Source organism: Canis lupus, chromosome 33 (genome assembly GCF_048164855.1).
Source record: "Canis lupus baileyi chromosome 33, mCanLup2.hap1, whole genome shotgun sequence".
Classification (NCBI taxonomy): Eukaryota; Metazoa; Chordata; class Mammalia; order Carnivora; family Canidae; genus Canis; species Canis lupus.
The window spans coordinates 21,517,865-21,532,586 of NC_132870.1; the positions used below are offsets into that span (position 1 = coordinate 21,517,865).

Sequence of the window (14,722 nt, forward strand, 5' to 3'; positions counted from 1 at the left end):
GGACTCACAGGAGCAGCATATAGTTGGGTGTTGCATTTAAATTTAATTTGATAATTTTCTTCTTTAAATCTGGGTGTTAAGATTATTTTAAAATAAATGATCAGCTTTTAATTTTTATCAAACCTTCAAGGAAGGGATAATTCTATATTGTTTGAGCTGCACCACCACACCAGATCATTAGAGAAGGAAAGATCCCAGGTTATTCTATGAAGCCAGGACTTCATGACTTCCTGGCTTGGGGAAAACGGGCTCCCCAGCACTTGTGATGCTTTCCATTCCATTCTGCCAGTCTTCATGAGGATGCCCTGTCTGCTTGGGCACCCTGTCTGCTTGCCTACTGCATCTGTAGCTAAGGTCCTCCACCTGGTGGAATCCATAGTCTGGTTTATCTCGGTTGACTAGAGTTTTCTCAGCTCACCTTAGGTTACAGTGGCATAACAAACTCTTTTTTTTTTTTTTTTTTTACAATCTAAGAAAAGCCTTCTTTATTTCCCCAGCTTTTTTCTTTTTCCTTCTTTTTTTATATAAATTTATTTTTTATTGGTGTTCAATTTGCCAACATATAGAATAACACCCAGTGCTCATCCCAACAAGGGCCCCCCTCAGTGCCCGTCACCCATTCACCCCCACCCCCCTCCCATCTCCCCTTCTACCACCCCTAGTTCATTTCCCAGAGTTAGGAGTCTTCATGTTCTATCTCCCTGTCTGATATTTCCCACTCATTTTTTCTCCTTTCCCCTTTATTCCCTTTCACTATTTTTTATATTCCCCAAATGAATGAGACCATATAATGTTTGTCCTTCTCCGATTGACTTATTTCACTCAGCATAATACCCTCCAGTTCCATTCACATTGAAGCAAATGGTGGGTATTTGTCGTTTCTAATGGCTGAGTAATATTCCATTGTATACATAGACCACATCTTCTTTAACCATTCATCTTTCGATGGACATCGAGGCTCCTTCCACAGTTTGGCTATTGTGGACATTGCTGCTAGAAACATCGGGGTGCAGGTGTCCTGGTGTTTCATTACATCTGTGTCTTTGGGGTAAATCCCCAGCAGTGCAATTGCTGGGTCATAGGGCAGATCTATTTTTAACTCTTTGAGGAAACTCCACACAGTTTTCTGGAGTGGCTGCACCAGTTCACATTCCCACAAACAGTGCAGGAGGGTTCCCCTTTCTCCACATCCTCTCCAACATTTGTGGTTTCCTGCCTTGTTAATTTTCCCCATTCTCACTGGTGTGAGGTGGTATCTCATTGTGGTTTTGATTTGTATTTCCCTGATGGCAAGTGATGCAGAGCATTTCCTCATGTGCTTGTTGGCCATGTCTATGTCTTTGTCTGTGAGATTTCTGTTCATGTCTTTTGCCCATTTCATGATTGGATTGTTTGTTTCTTTGCTGTTGAGTTTAATAAGACTATCCACTGGAAAAAAGACAGTCTCTTCAAATAATGGTGCTGGGAAAATTGGACAACCACATGCAGAAGAATGAAACTAGACCACCGTCTTGCACCATACACAAAGATAAACTCAAAATGGATGAAAGATCTTAATGTGAGACAAGATTCCATCAAAATCCTAGAGGAGAACACAGGCAACACCCTTTTTGAACTTGGCCACAGTAACTTCTTCCAAGATTCATCCATGAAGCAAGAGAAACAAAAGCAAAAATGAATTATTGGGACTTCATCAAGATAAGAAGCTTTTGTACAGCAAAAGAAACAGTCAACAAAACTCAAAGACAACCTACAGAATGGGAGAAGATATTTGTAAATGGTGTATCAGATAAAGGGCTAGTATCCAAGATCCATAACAAACTCTTTGTCCTGCATGTGCCCTCCTGTTATGGTGGTCCATCCCAACCCAAGACCAGGGATCTCTTTACACCTCACCAGTCCAGGCCCTAAAGTGCAGGCCTTCACCTGCCTGTTTAGTCACCTGATTGCTCAATCCTTCCTCCTCACTCTTGCTCTACCCTATGCAAGGAATAAAGGAACATTTTGTTTTTGTTTCTGCCCTGTAGCAACAGAAAGCTGCCTTGAAAAGCAAACTTGAAGGCTAATCTCTGCCTAACCACTTTTTGTTGCCAAATTAAACTCTGATGTGGCTTTGTCAACACTCAAGCAGTGTGATCAGTGGTTGGGCTCTTTGCAGAGACCCAAACCAATAACTCCCTTTCTCTCATGGCATTTCTTTCTTTTCTAACACCCAGTCCTGGCTGAAGCTGAGAGAAGTTGGGACACCCAGATCTGACTATTTTCCATGTCTTCTCTCTTTCCCTTTTCCTTCCTATAGCCTTCTAATAACAGGGATTGACTTCCCTCCCTTCTTCTGCATCATATTCTCCTCTTATCTCCATGCAACAAGGCCTAACTATCATGAGCAGAAGGAATATAGGTGTTGCCATTGTGTAAAAAATCTGAGTACTCTCCAGGTTTGAACAAATGAAAGAAAGAAATTTAGAAAATTCTCTTTCCTAAAAACTGAGTGGGAGAGCAGGTGGGCGGTGACTGGGTGATGGGCACTGAGGGGGACACTTAATGGGCTGAGCACTGGGTGTTATACTATATGTTGGCAAATCGAACTTCAATAAAAAATATATATGTTAAAAAACTGGGAATAAATCAGAGAGGGAGATAAACTATGAGAGACTCTTAACTTTGAGAAACAAACTGAGGGTTGCTGGAGGGGAATGGGGTGGTGGGGTAACTGAGTGATGGACATTAAGGAGGGCACACGATGTGATGAGCACTGGGTGTTATAACAACCAATAAATTATTGAGCACTACATCTGAAACTTATGATGTACTATATGTTGGCTAATTGAGTTTAAATTTAAAAAAGAAAATTATCTTCCCTACAAAGCTTGGCTTTTAAGTTTATTGTCTTACTTCAAAGTCCTATTTTAATTGTCAGGAATTGAATAGCAATAATCCTTATCCATATTTCTTTAGCCACAAGTCAAATGGATATTTCTGGTCAATTGAGAAGAAGCTCTTAAAAGGAGATGGTATTATAGAGAAGCAAACAGCTGTAATTCCTTTCTACAGCTGTTTGGAACTGGGTGGAAAATTCCAGTATCTTCTCAATTTCCCTTTTCTGGCCAAGGCTACAGAGCATGGTTGTTGAGTAGAAACATCTATTTATCCTTTTTCTAGGAAGATATTTTCTTTCACTGTAGAAGGCATCTTGCTATCTGAACATTATCTTGTCCTCACTCAATACTTTGCAATGCTTTGCAGTGATTTGCAATTACTTTGGGGTTACCATATAAAAAATAAATCAAAATCTCCTGGTCTTTAAGAGACAAGCCCTCCCAGACATGCATATACACTAATAAAAACACAACCATCTGTAGCTTCCCTTTCTGTTTACCATGGTTGCACAGCTGAAGAAATAAAAGAACAAAGTATTTCTTATTCCATGTGGCCAAGTTCCAGGTAGAATGACACTGCACATTTTAATTTTGTTTCAAAGCTTCTGCCCTGAAAAGAAAAAAGAAAGAAAGAAATGTATAATCTTGCTCTCATGGGATTAAAATCTGTTTGGAACACCACACAGTGACTGGGGAGGAGGAGCAGTACCTCTTTCAACAAAGTGCCTGAGCCCTTGAGTCAGAGTTGGCTGGTTTCTTCCTATTTATGTTATCACATGATTGGAATAATTAGTTAACTAACATTTTTTTTTTTTTTTTTTTTTTGTTAACTAACATTTTTAACTAAATTTAAAAGCAGGGTGTGCGGGTGCCTGGGTGGCTCAGTTGGGTAAGCCTCTGCCTTTGGTTTAGGTCATGATCCCAGGGTCCTGGAATTAAGCTTTACATTGGGCTTCCTGCTCTGAGGGGAGCCTGCTTCTCCCTCTCCCTCTGCCTGCCACTCCCCCTGCTTATGCTCTCACTCTGTCAAATAAAAAAAGTCTTTAAAAAGTAAAAAAATAAAAATAAGTAAAAATAAAAGCAAGCCGTGTTCTGCTACCTCCAATAAAATAACATCTTCAAGAGTCCGAAAGACAGAAGTCCAGTAAAAGTTAATCTTAAGTTTGTAAAACTCTTCTAAAAACTATAGAGGGGCATCTGGGTGGTGCAGTTGAGTGTCTGACTCTTGGTTTTGGCTCAGGTCATGATCTCAGGTCCTGGGATTGAGCCCTGTGTCAGTTTCCTTCCTCAGTGTGGACTCTGCTTGATTCTCTCTCTCTCCCTTTGGTCCTCCCCCCATGCTCTCTCTCTAAAATAAATAAATAAAATCTTAAAAAAAAATAAAAACAATAGATAATTGAAAGGAGCATGCGTATAATTTATCACATAGAACTTGAAAATAATGTTAAAAAGTAGAAACAAGCAAAAGTATATGTTTTCTCTTTCTACTGTAAACTTAAACTTTTGACACCTGCTTCTACATGTTTATTCTAATATCTCAGGATTGTGTAATTACTCTGAATTTAATGTTAACATTACATGATATTCCAATAAGACCATTGTAAATTCTGAGTTTTCTGCTTTTGAAAAGTGGAGAGCTTCTGCTCCATAAGGCCTTTCTGACACTAAAACTCTAGGAAAAATAAAAACACTCCTAATGCACTTTGAGATTTTGTTCAAAACATTCTGTGGTTGGATGGGATAGTAAAATCTAAGTTATTTTATCCATGATAAAACCAAGGGTCCTCTGAGATTATTCAATTTATTCAGGTCACACAAAATTGATGAAAAATGGGAATTTCATGTATTTTCTTGTATACTTCACTAATATAGGGGTCTGACCAGAGGTGTATTAGTACTCCAAGGTTATGGCATCCTTGGCTTCAGCCTGATAGGAGAGTGGCCTGCCTGCTATACTATCACTCAATAAAACAAAAAATGACTACAAAAAATGGTGTCCACAGTAGAAATTCAGATGGCTACAGTCAGAATAGATTTCCCATTTGTATTGAGAAGCATATTCTTTGAAGCATACCACATACTTCATTCAGCCTTTGAGCCAGATAGAAACTCAATTACAAGGAAAATAGAAAAGTATTTTATTTTATCTCTTTTCTATGTGTCCCCCACGCCCCAACCACCCCCCCCTTTTTAAGAATGAAAGAGTCCTAAAGCGACCATTGGGAAATTTGACCATTCCTGAACTATGAGGTATTATCTTTGCCCATCAGAATTATTCTACTCTTCCTTACCAGATCCTGCAATATCACACCTCCCTTCTCATTCCAGGCTTTTCTCTGAATCTATTGTATTATATGAAAGGTGCCTGGAGAAAGGACATGGCATCCTGAAATGCTTAGTAACCTAAGGAAAAATATTGTAAATGTGGATGGAGTTAGAGCGTAGGAACAGTTTATGAGGAAGTCTAGTCTTATGTGTTATTTTGTTCAAGTAAGAAGTGTACACTGCATAGCAGTTGCATTGCTAGTGAACGTAAAATGACCTAGGAACTGTGTGCATAAATTAGGTCTTTAGCTTTAGCTACAAAATGAGCTCTCAAGAGCATAAAATGGAAACCAAAGACTTCTCATCCTGTCTTTTGAAAAATGCAGTGTCTAGATAGATGTCATTTAAGAAAAAGTAAACAAGAAAAATCTACAGTAAGGCTTATAACAGGATACTATAGCTTAAGAAAAGGGGACCACACCCTTAAATATAAAGGAAAATAAATCTATATAAGAAATATATCATAATTTTAGAAAGCAATTGCTTCATTGGTCTTCAAGTGTATGAATGGGGTGGCCTCCATAAAGTAGGTGCTTTGACCATTAGGCTAGAGCAAAGGCTAGATCCATGTACTACCTAAGTGAATGGGAAACTTATACAATACCTATAGGTATATATTAGTTTAAAAATCCTCTCACAGTGGAAGTAGTAGTAAATAGAATGAACACTTCTGACATCAAATCAATAATCTGGAGGAGAACTTGAGAGTCATCAAGAAACTCTAGAGTGAGTTTAAAAAAAAAAGACACTTTTTTTAAAAAAAAAAGACACTTCTTAAAGTGATAAAGGTTAAAAATAAAAGATGACAATAGCTTTACTTATTTATTTAATTTTATTGAATATCTATTATATTTTAGGCATATACTGGGCAAATTCAAATGAAAAAGAAATCAAGATGGTTTCATAAACATCATATAGAGTAGCATGCAAGGCAAAGTAGCATGAGACCTGACAAAGAGGTATCAATTCTGTATTGATCAAAGGAAAGTGCATTGTGAAGAAGTATCTTAGTATTCAATAATGTGATATTTTACAAGTTAGAATTATGGGAAAAATGAGAGACACAAACACTTAATGAGAACTTGGAAGTGCAGATCTAATGTAAGGAAGAAGAATGCATACAGGTGGGCTACTCAATATGTGAGGATGCCTAGCCTCTAAGTTACAAAACCTTAATGAACAATGACTTAAACATTTGCTGCTCAAAGTGAGGTCCGCAGACCAGCAGCATGGGATTCATCTGGAGCTGGCTAGAGATGCAGAATCTCAGGCCCAGCCCACACCTACTGAATCAGAATCTGCATTCTAACAAAAGGCCCAGGTGATTCAAATGTACATTATTCCCATGCACACTCATATACTTGATATATAAAGAAGATTTTGAATAATAAAATAATAAGGTAAAATTATATATGATACAAACTCTACATATAGAGACTATCCTCTTTTTTGAACATTTATGGAAGACTTAAGAAATGCATCACTGAGCTATAACAAAACTCCTATTAACTCTGAAGAGCAGAATTGTACAAGTCATATAGTTGAAAAATTAGATTAAAATTTAATTGTGCAGATTCAAACAAAAATCAACAAACAAAAACTACCAGCTATTGTTTCAAAGAAGACATTAAAAATAAAATGGACTTTTTAGAAGGCTATATACCAAAGTTTGTAAGATGCTCTCAACTGTATTCATAGGCAAAAGCTTTAATTCTTTAATAAGAAAGATTATAACCTAGATATTTAAGTTAAGGAAGTAGAGAAAATACTTCCCACAACTTTGTGGGAAGTACAGGCCAAGACATATATGTCTGGTGGCAAAAGTGATTCAATTGATCTTTTTCTTATATAGATTATAAATCATATTCTTCACCCACCTGTAGCTTTGTCATTGTTCTCTACACTGGTGGAGAAGCCAGTTATTACTCCGCTAGTACTGTGCTGTGCCCAACCCTGTCCTTGAAAGTGGAAGTTTTTAACTGCCTTACAAACTGACACCCAGAGCAAGTATAGCTCACTTGTTAGTGAGAAGACCACAGAAGAGTTTTACTTGCCACTTACAGCTGAGCGCCTGTTGGGAGAAGCTGATCACCTTCCCAGGAAGGATAGAGGAGGAGAGTGTTCTGTTTCCTTTTATTACTTCTTCAGGGCAAATCATATATATACATAGTGGCATTTAATCACAACATTTTTCTGCTCTGATTTAGGATACAAAGGACAAGCTTCTTGCTAATTTTTACAGACAAATAAGAGATAAATATATTTGATTTTCTAAACAAAGAGAATGTTGAAATGATAGCTGCACATTACATAGAAAGCATATTACATAGAAAGTTTATATTATGTTTATATTATGTACACAAATGTGTACCCCTTTTACTCTAGATATTCAATGTATGTCAGAATAGAGTCCAGCCCTTGCCATATTTTGCTTGAGAAAAATAGAAAACAAAAGCTATTAATCACATCTGTCCCCACAAAGGGAAAAAAATAACCATTATATACTTGTGCCAGGAAGCCTTGGCCTCCATTTAGGGGATTTTCATAAGCAATGCCAAAACAGGACTTAGGACTTTGTCAATAAGAGTGATTTGACAAAATACAGGATCCATTCCTGATCAAAACTCTTCAGCAGAGAAAGTCAAGTGCTTTCTCTGCATCTATTGAGAGGATCATATGGTTCTTGTTTTTTCTCTTGTTGATATGATCTATCATGTTGATTGTTTTATGAGTGTTGAACCAGCCTTGCATCCCCGGGATAAATCCCACTTGGTCATGGTGAATAATCTTCTTAATGTACTATTGGATCCTATTGGCTAGTATCTTGAGGAGAATTTTTGCATCTGTGTTCATCAGGGATATTGGTCTATAATTCTCCTTTTTGGTGGGATCTTTGTCTGGCTTTGGAATTAAAGTGATGCTGGCTTCATAGAATGAGTTTGGAAGTATTCGATACCTTTCTATCCTTCCGAAAAGCTTTAGTAGATTATGTATTATTTCTTCTTTAAACGTTTGATAGGATTCCCCTGGGAAGCCATTTGGCCCTGGACTTTTGTGTCTTGGGAGGTTTTTGATGATTGCCTCAATTTCCTCCCTGGTTATTGGCCTGTTCACGTTTTCTGTTTCTTCCTGTTCCAGTTTGGATAACTTGTGGTTTTCCAGAAATGCATCCATTTCTTCTAGATTATGTAATTTGTTGGCATATAGCTGCTCATAATATGTTTTTAAAATCATTTGTATTTCCTTGGTATTGGTTGTGATCTCTCCTCTTCATGATTTCATCAATTTGAGTCTTTTTCTTTTTAATAGGGCTGGTTGGGCTTATCTATCTTATTAATTCTTTCAAAGAACCAACTCCTGTTTTTTTTGATCTGTTCTAAAGTTCTTCTGGTTTCTATTGCATTGACTTCTGCTTGAATTTTTATTATCTCCCTTCTTCTGCCTGGTATAGGTTTTATTTGCTGTTCTTCCTCCAGTTCCTTTAGGTGCAAGATTAGCTTGTGTATTTGAGTTTTTCCCAATTTTTTGAAGGAAGCTGGTAATGCGATGTATTTCCCTCTTAGGACTGCTTTTGCTCTATCCCAAAGATTTTTAATGGCTGTTTCTTCATTTTCATCAGTTTCCATGAATCTTTTTAATTCTTTTCTAGTTGACCTGGTTCTGGTTGACCCATTCATCTTTTAGTAGGATACTCTTTAACTTCTATGTGTTTGAGTTTCTTCCAAATATCTTCTTGTAATTGAGTTCTAGTTTCAAAGCATTGTAGTCTGAATATATGCAGGGGACAATCCCAATCTTTTGATATCAGTTGCGACCTGATTTGTGACCTGGTATGTGGCCTATTCTGGATCAAATTCCATGTGCACTTGAGAAGAATGTATATTCAGTTGTGTTCAGAAAATTCTGTATATATCTGTGAAATACATCTGGTCCAGTGTATCATTTAAGGCCCTCATTTCTTTGGTTATGTTCTGCTTAGAAAATCTGTCATTTGCTGAAAGTGCCATGTTGAAGTCTCCTACTATTAGTGTATTATCTAAGTATGTCTTTACTTCAGTTATTAATTGATATACTTGGCAGCTCCCACATTTGGGGCATAAATATTCATGATTTTTAGGTCCTCTTGTTGGCTAGATCCTTTAAGTATGATATAGTGTCCCTCTTCATCTCTTACTATAATCTTTGGGATAAACTTATATTTAAAGATGAGGATTGCTGCTCCTGCTTTCTTTAAAAAAAAAAAAAGATTTAATTTATTTATTCATGAGAGAGAGAGACAGACAAACAGACAGACAGACACAGGCAGAGGGAGAAGCAGGTTCCGTTCCATGCAGGGAGCCTGATGTGGGACTCAGTTCCAGATCTCCAGGACCACACCCTGGGCTGAAGGCAGTGCTAAACCACTGATGCACCCAGGCTGCCCTCCCTTGCTTTCTTTTGAGGACCATTTGAATGGTAAATGGTTCTCCAATTTTTCATTTTCAGGCTGAAGGTGTCCTTAGGTCTAAAATGAGTCTCTTGTAGACAGCATACAGATGGGTCTTGCTTCTTTATCCAGTCTGAAACCCTGTCTTTTGATGGGATCATTTAGCCCATTCAGGTTCAGAGTTACTATTGAAAGATATGGATTTAGTGTCATTGTAATACCTATTCAGTCCCTGTTTTTGTGGATTATTTCTTTGGGCTTCCTCTTTCTTTCACAGGGTCCCCCTTAATATTTCTTGCCGAGCTGGTTTGGTGGTCACATATTCTTTCAGTTTCTGCCTATCTTGGAAGTTCTTTATCTCTCCTATTCTGAATGAGAGCCTTGCTGGATAAAGTATTCTTGACTGCATGTTCTTCTCATTTAGGACCTTGACTATATCCTGCCAGCCCTTTCTGGCCTGCCAGGTCTCTGTGGAGAGGTCTGCTGTTAATCTGATATTTCTCTCCACATAAGTTAAGAATCTCTTTTCTCTTGCTGCTTTAAGGATTTTCTCTTTATCCTTGGAATTTGCAAGCTTCACTATTAAATGTCGAGGTGTTGAACAGTTTTTTTTATTTTTTGGGGGGACCTCTCTATCTCCTGGATCCGAATGCCTGTTTCCCTTCCCAAATTAGGGATGTTCTCAGCTATGATTTGTTCAAATATACTTTGTGGCCCTCTCTCCCTCTTGGCATCTTCTGGAACCCCAATTATATGTAAATTCTCCCTTCTCAGGTTATTGCTTATTTCCCTAAGCCTTTCCTCGTGGTCTCTTAATTGTTTTTTCTTTTTTCCTCAGCTTCCTTCCTTATCATCAACTTGTCTTCTATGTCACTCATTCTCTCTTCCACCTCATTAACCCTATCAGTTAGAGCATCTAGTTTGGATTGCATCTCACTTATTTTTAATTTCGGCCTGATTAGATCTAAATCTTGCAGTCATGAAGTCTCTAGAATCCTTTATGTTTTTTTCCAGAGCCACCAGTAGCTTTATAATTGTGCTTCTGAATTGGCTTTCTGACACTGAATTATAATCCAAATTGTGTAACTCTGTGGGAGACAGTACTGTTTCTGAGTCTTTCTTTTGCAGTGAGTTCTTCCTTCTAATCATTTTGTTCAGTGCAGAGTGGCTGTATGAGCGGGCTGAGTCAACAATATCAATCATGACCTAAGTAAATTCCACCCTAGATGATTTTGTATGCATCGTCTTCTTTCAAGTCTCATATCATCCTGATGGTGGTGGGGGGCGGGGTGAGGAGGGAGGGAAGAGTCCAGCAGCAATACTATAACACTGGGCTGCGAAGAGCAGTAGTGATGGCAGCAGTCTCTCCAGATCCCCTGCCACTCTTCCACATATAACTTGTGACTCTCCAAAACTTAGCTACTGATCCGAGGCCTTACTGATAACAAACAGCTGTCTAATGCATATGTATTGTATACCATATTCTTATAATAAAATAATTTACAGGAAAGAAAATGGTAAGAAAATCATAAAGAAAATTAAATACAGGGATCCCTGGGTGGCGCAGCGGTTTGGCGCCTGCCTTTGGCCCAGGGCGCGATCCTGGAGACCCGGGATCGAATCCCACATCAGGCTCCCGGTGCATGGAGCCTGCTTCTCCCTCTGCCTGTGTCTCTGCCTCTCTCTCTCTGTCTCTCTCTCTCTGTGACTATCATAAATAAATAAAAAATTAAAAAAAAAAGAAAATTAAATACAGTACTGTCTTGTATTTGTTCAAAAAAAACCCCACATATAAATGGGCCCGCACAATTCAAACCTGTGTTGTTCAAAGGTCAACTGTATTTTAAACACTATTTTAAAGAGATAGCATTTATTTTTTTCAAAAGAGGGAGGCCATTGAAAGTTCTCAGTATTAAAGTGAAAGGATCAAAATTGTGGCTTATAAAAATCCCCTAGCCTTGTACAAAAGTATTGTGAGGTGTGTATATGGTGTAGAAGTTCCTACAGTAGAAATACTGCTTTTCTTAAGAAGCTATAAATATTCATAATTAGAGAAGCAGAATTAAAATGGAAAAGAAGAGTCCATGCTCAAACCCCTAATTACCACCAATGCTTTTATTATTGAGGTACAGGTTGGAGCATGTTCTGGTTAGGTGGAAGAAATGGGTGGCCATGAAAGGGAATAGACCTTGTTGAGAATTTACCATGTGCCAGTCACATTTAACAAATACCATCTCATTGACTGCTTATAACATCACTTTAAAATAGCTATGATTTTTAAAATAAAAGTCTGAAAAAAAGATGCATTAAGAAAAACAAAAAAAAACTAAAGTAGTTACGATTTTCTCTATACTACATATAAATTGGGGTTCAGATAGATTAAATAACTCTTGTGAAGTCACATAGCTGGAAAAGTAGCAATGCTGAGTCAAACCTAAACCTGCCTGTCTGAAAGGTTATTATTATAATTCTAAAAATAATGAAGTTCTCTTCCAAAGGGGAATTTTGTTTTTAGCAGCAGTTGTAGGAGATGACCAAAAACAACACCAAGATGCAAGCATAATTAATTTGATGTTTATAGTAGTTTCCTGTGGATGTTAGTTTATAGGCAATGCCAATTTCCTCTTCAGTGATCAGGTACAGTGTTAGTTTTTTCACCATAGATAGTATTTATCAAACGGACTTTTGTAATATCCTATTTCTTGTGATAGAGGCTGCAGAACCAGCCAAACACTTACCTAAGCAAATACTTCACCACTTAGCTTGGGCTGCCATAACAAAATTACACAGATGGAGTGGTTTACACAACAGACATTTATCTCTCATAGTTCTGGAGGCTGAGAAGTCCAAGGTCAAGGTGCTAATTTGGTTCCTTGTGAAAGCCGCCTTCCTGGCCCATAGATGACTACTTTTTCCTTGTGCCCTCACATGTTAGAGTGAGTTCTCCATGTCTTCTCTTATAAGAGCACTTAAGAGAAAATCACACCTAATAAAACCCACAATATTATCAAATTTGTGAGAATTGCCTTATCACAAAGAATTCCAATGAAACTAAACATCCAAAGTAAATGTGTGCACTACACATGATTTCCAGTGGAATCAGTGCCAGTGACAATGTTTTCTGTTAATGTTAAGGAACTGTTGCAGATATCAGTAATATTTGCAGCAGATAATTTCCTCAGAAATGTTTATCCTTAATAGACATTGCAAACAAAGCATAAAGTTTCCTTTATTATTGACATTAAATTTATTGGGAAATAGTACACGCTTATTATAGAAATATAAAATGCTGATAATAAAAAGAATAAAATTCAATGCCAGAGATAACAGTGAATAACATCTGGGTCTATTTGCTTCCAGAATCTTTGTACACATAATTTTATATGACTTATACTCTGGGACTTTTTAAATTCATGTCACAATAGTTGTGAAAATATTTTCCTTTTTTTTTTTGAAAATATTTTCATGTTGGCAAATGTCCATCTATGATTTTTTGAGTTGCTAAAGAGTATTTTATTGTATAGATATGCCATAATTTTTGAGCTATATGTTAGAATCTCTGATTCCTACATTCAAACCCAAATTAGTCTTTTCAGTTTTTGAAATCTTTCTTTCTTTGATTGGTTTAGTTTTAATTTTCTTAAGTACTGAGGTTTAATTTTTTTTGTACTAATTGACCATTTGTTTTTCTTCCATAGATTATTAATTTATTTCCTTGGCCTATTTTTCTTTGAGGGATTTGTCTTTTCCTTACTGATATGCAAGAAAACATCCTAGAAAATATATTAACCATTTTTGTTTAATTTGAAAATTTTTCCAACTTGTCATCAGCAGTTAAAATTTTTCTAGGGCCCTTTTTTTAGCTTTAGCATGTGTTTTCTAATATTAATTGGGGTATATACGTATAAATCTTAATCTCTCTGGTACTTATTTAGATATATGGAATGAGTAGGAATATGATCAAGTAGGAGTATTATCTAGATATAAATTATAGAGTTATCTGTCCTTTTAGCATTTATTAAAATTTTGATTATTATATACTAAATTGTTAGGCATTTTTAAGTCTATTTATGGATTTCCTAAATTAGTTCTACTGGATTGTCTTTCCATAACTGTGATATGTAGATTTATTTTTAATTTCATTTTGTCTGTCACTGGTATACAGAAATATATTTACTTTGCATCAGTGATCTTTCTAAATTCCCCTATTTTAATAATTTGAAGATTCTTTTAGATTTTCTACACATATGCTATCTAGGAATAATGAAAGCTTTATTTCTTCCTTTCTGATTCTTAACCACTGTATTTCTTTTTTCACATCCTTGCAATGAGTAGGGGTTCCACTAAAAGTTGAATAGAAATTGTGTTTATATAAGTATTCTTGCCTCATTGTCAGTCTCAATAATTCATTATTAAGTATAATGCTTACTGTAGGGTAGGTATTCTTTATCAGAATAAGAAAATTTTCTTTAATTCATATTTTGCTAGGAGTTTTTATCATAATTGGAATTTGAATTTTATCATATGCTTTTCTGCATCTATCAAGATCATCATATAACTTTCTCTTTTCTTGTTAATGTGCTGGGGTACATTGACTTTCAATGCTAAACCAATTTCTCATCCTTGAATAAATCTACTTAGCCTTGTTATCCTTTTTATATTATGCTGAATTTATTTTGTTTGGAATATTTCCATCCATTTTTTGTAAGAGTCAGCTGCAATTTTCCTGTTTTCTGTGATGCTCTAATAGATTTTGGTATTATTATTGTTATGCTAGCTTTATGATTTGGAAAATGTTCCTTTTTTTTATTCTCTGGAGGAGACATGATTAATCATCAGGATTAAAAATAAAAACCACAAAGAGATATCACTCATATCAATTAGGATGGTTACTATTAAAACAGAATAACAAGTGTTGGCAGTGATGTGAAGAAGCTGAAAATCTTGTGCACTATTAGTGGAATTATTAAATGGCACAAATGCTATGAAAAACTGACAATTCCTAAAGAACTTAAATATAGAATACCATATGATCCAGCAATCTCACTTCTGGGCATATATCCAAAGAATTGCAAGCAAGGTCTCAAATATT

General features: G+C 36.4%; 1 long non-coding RNA gene across 1 annotated transcript; it reads right to left on the reverse strand.

Moving 5' to 3' along the window:
- Positions 1–651: 651 nt before the first annotated feature.
- On the reverse strand, positions 652–12,574 carry LOC140623593 (uncharacterized). The gene is made up of 3 exons (XR_012023156.1): positions 12,369–12,574; positions 3,380–3,489; positions 652–1,632 (listed from the first exon to the last, which is right to left on the reverse strand). It is a non-coding gene; the product is annotated as an uncharacterized lncRNA (long non-coding RNA).
- Positions 12,575–14,722: the final 2,148 nt, after the last annotated feature.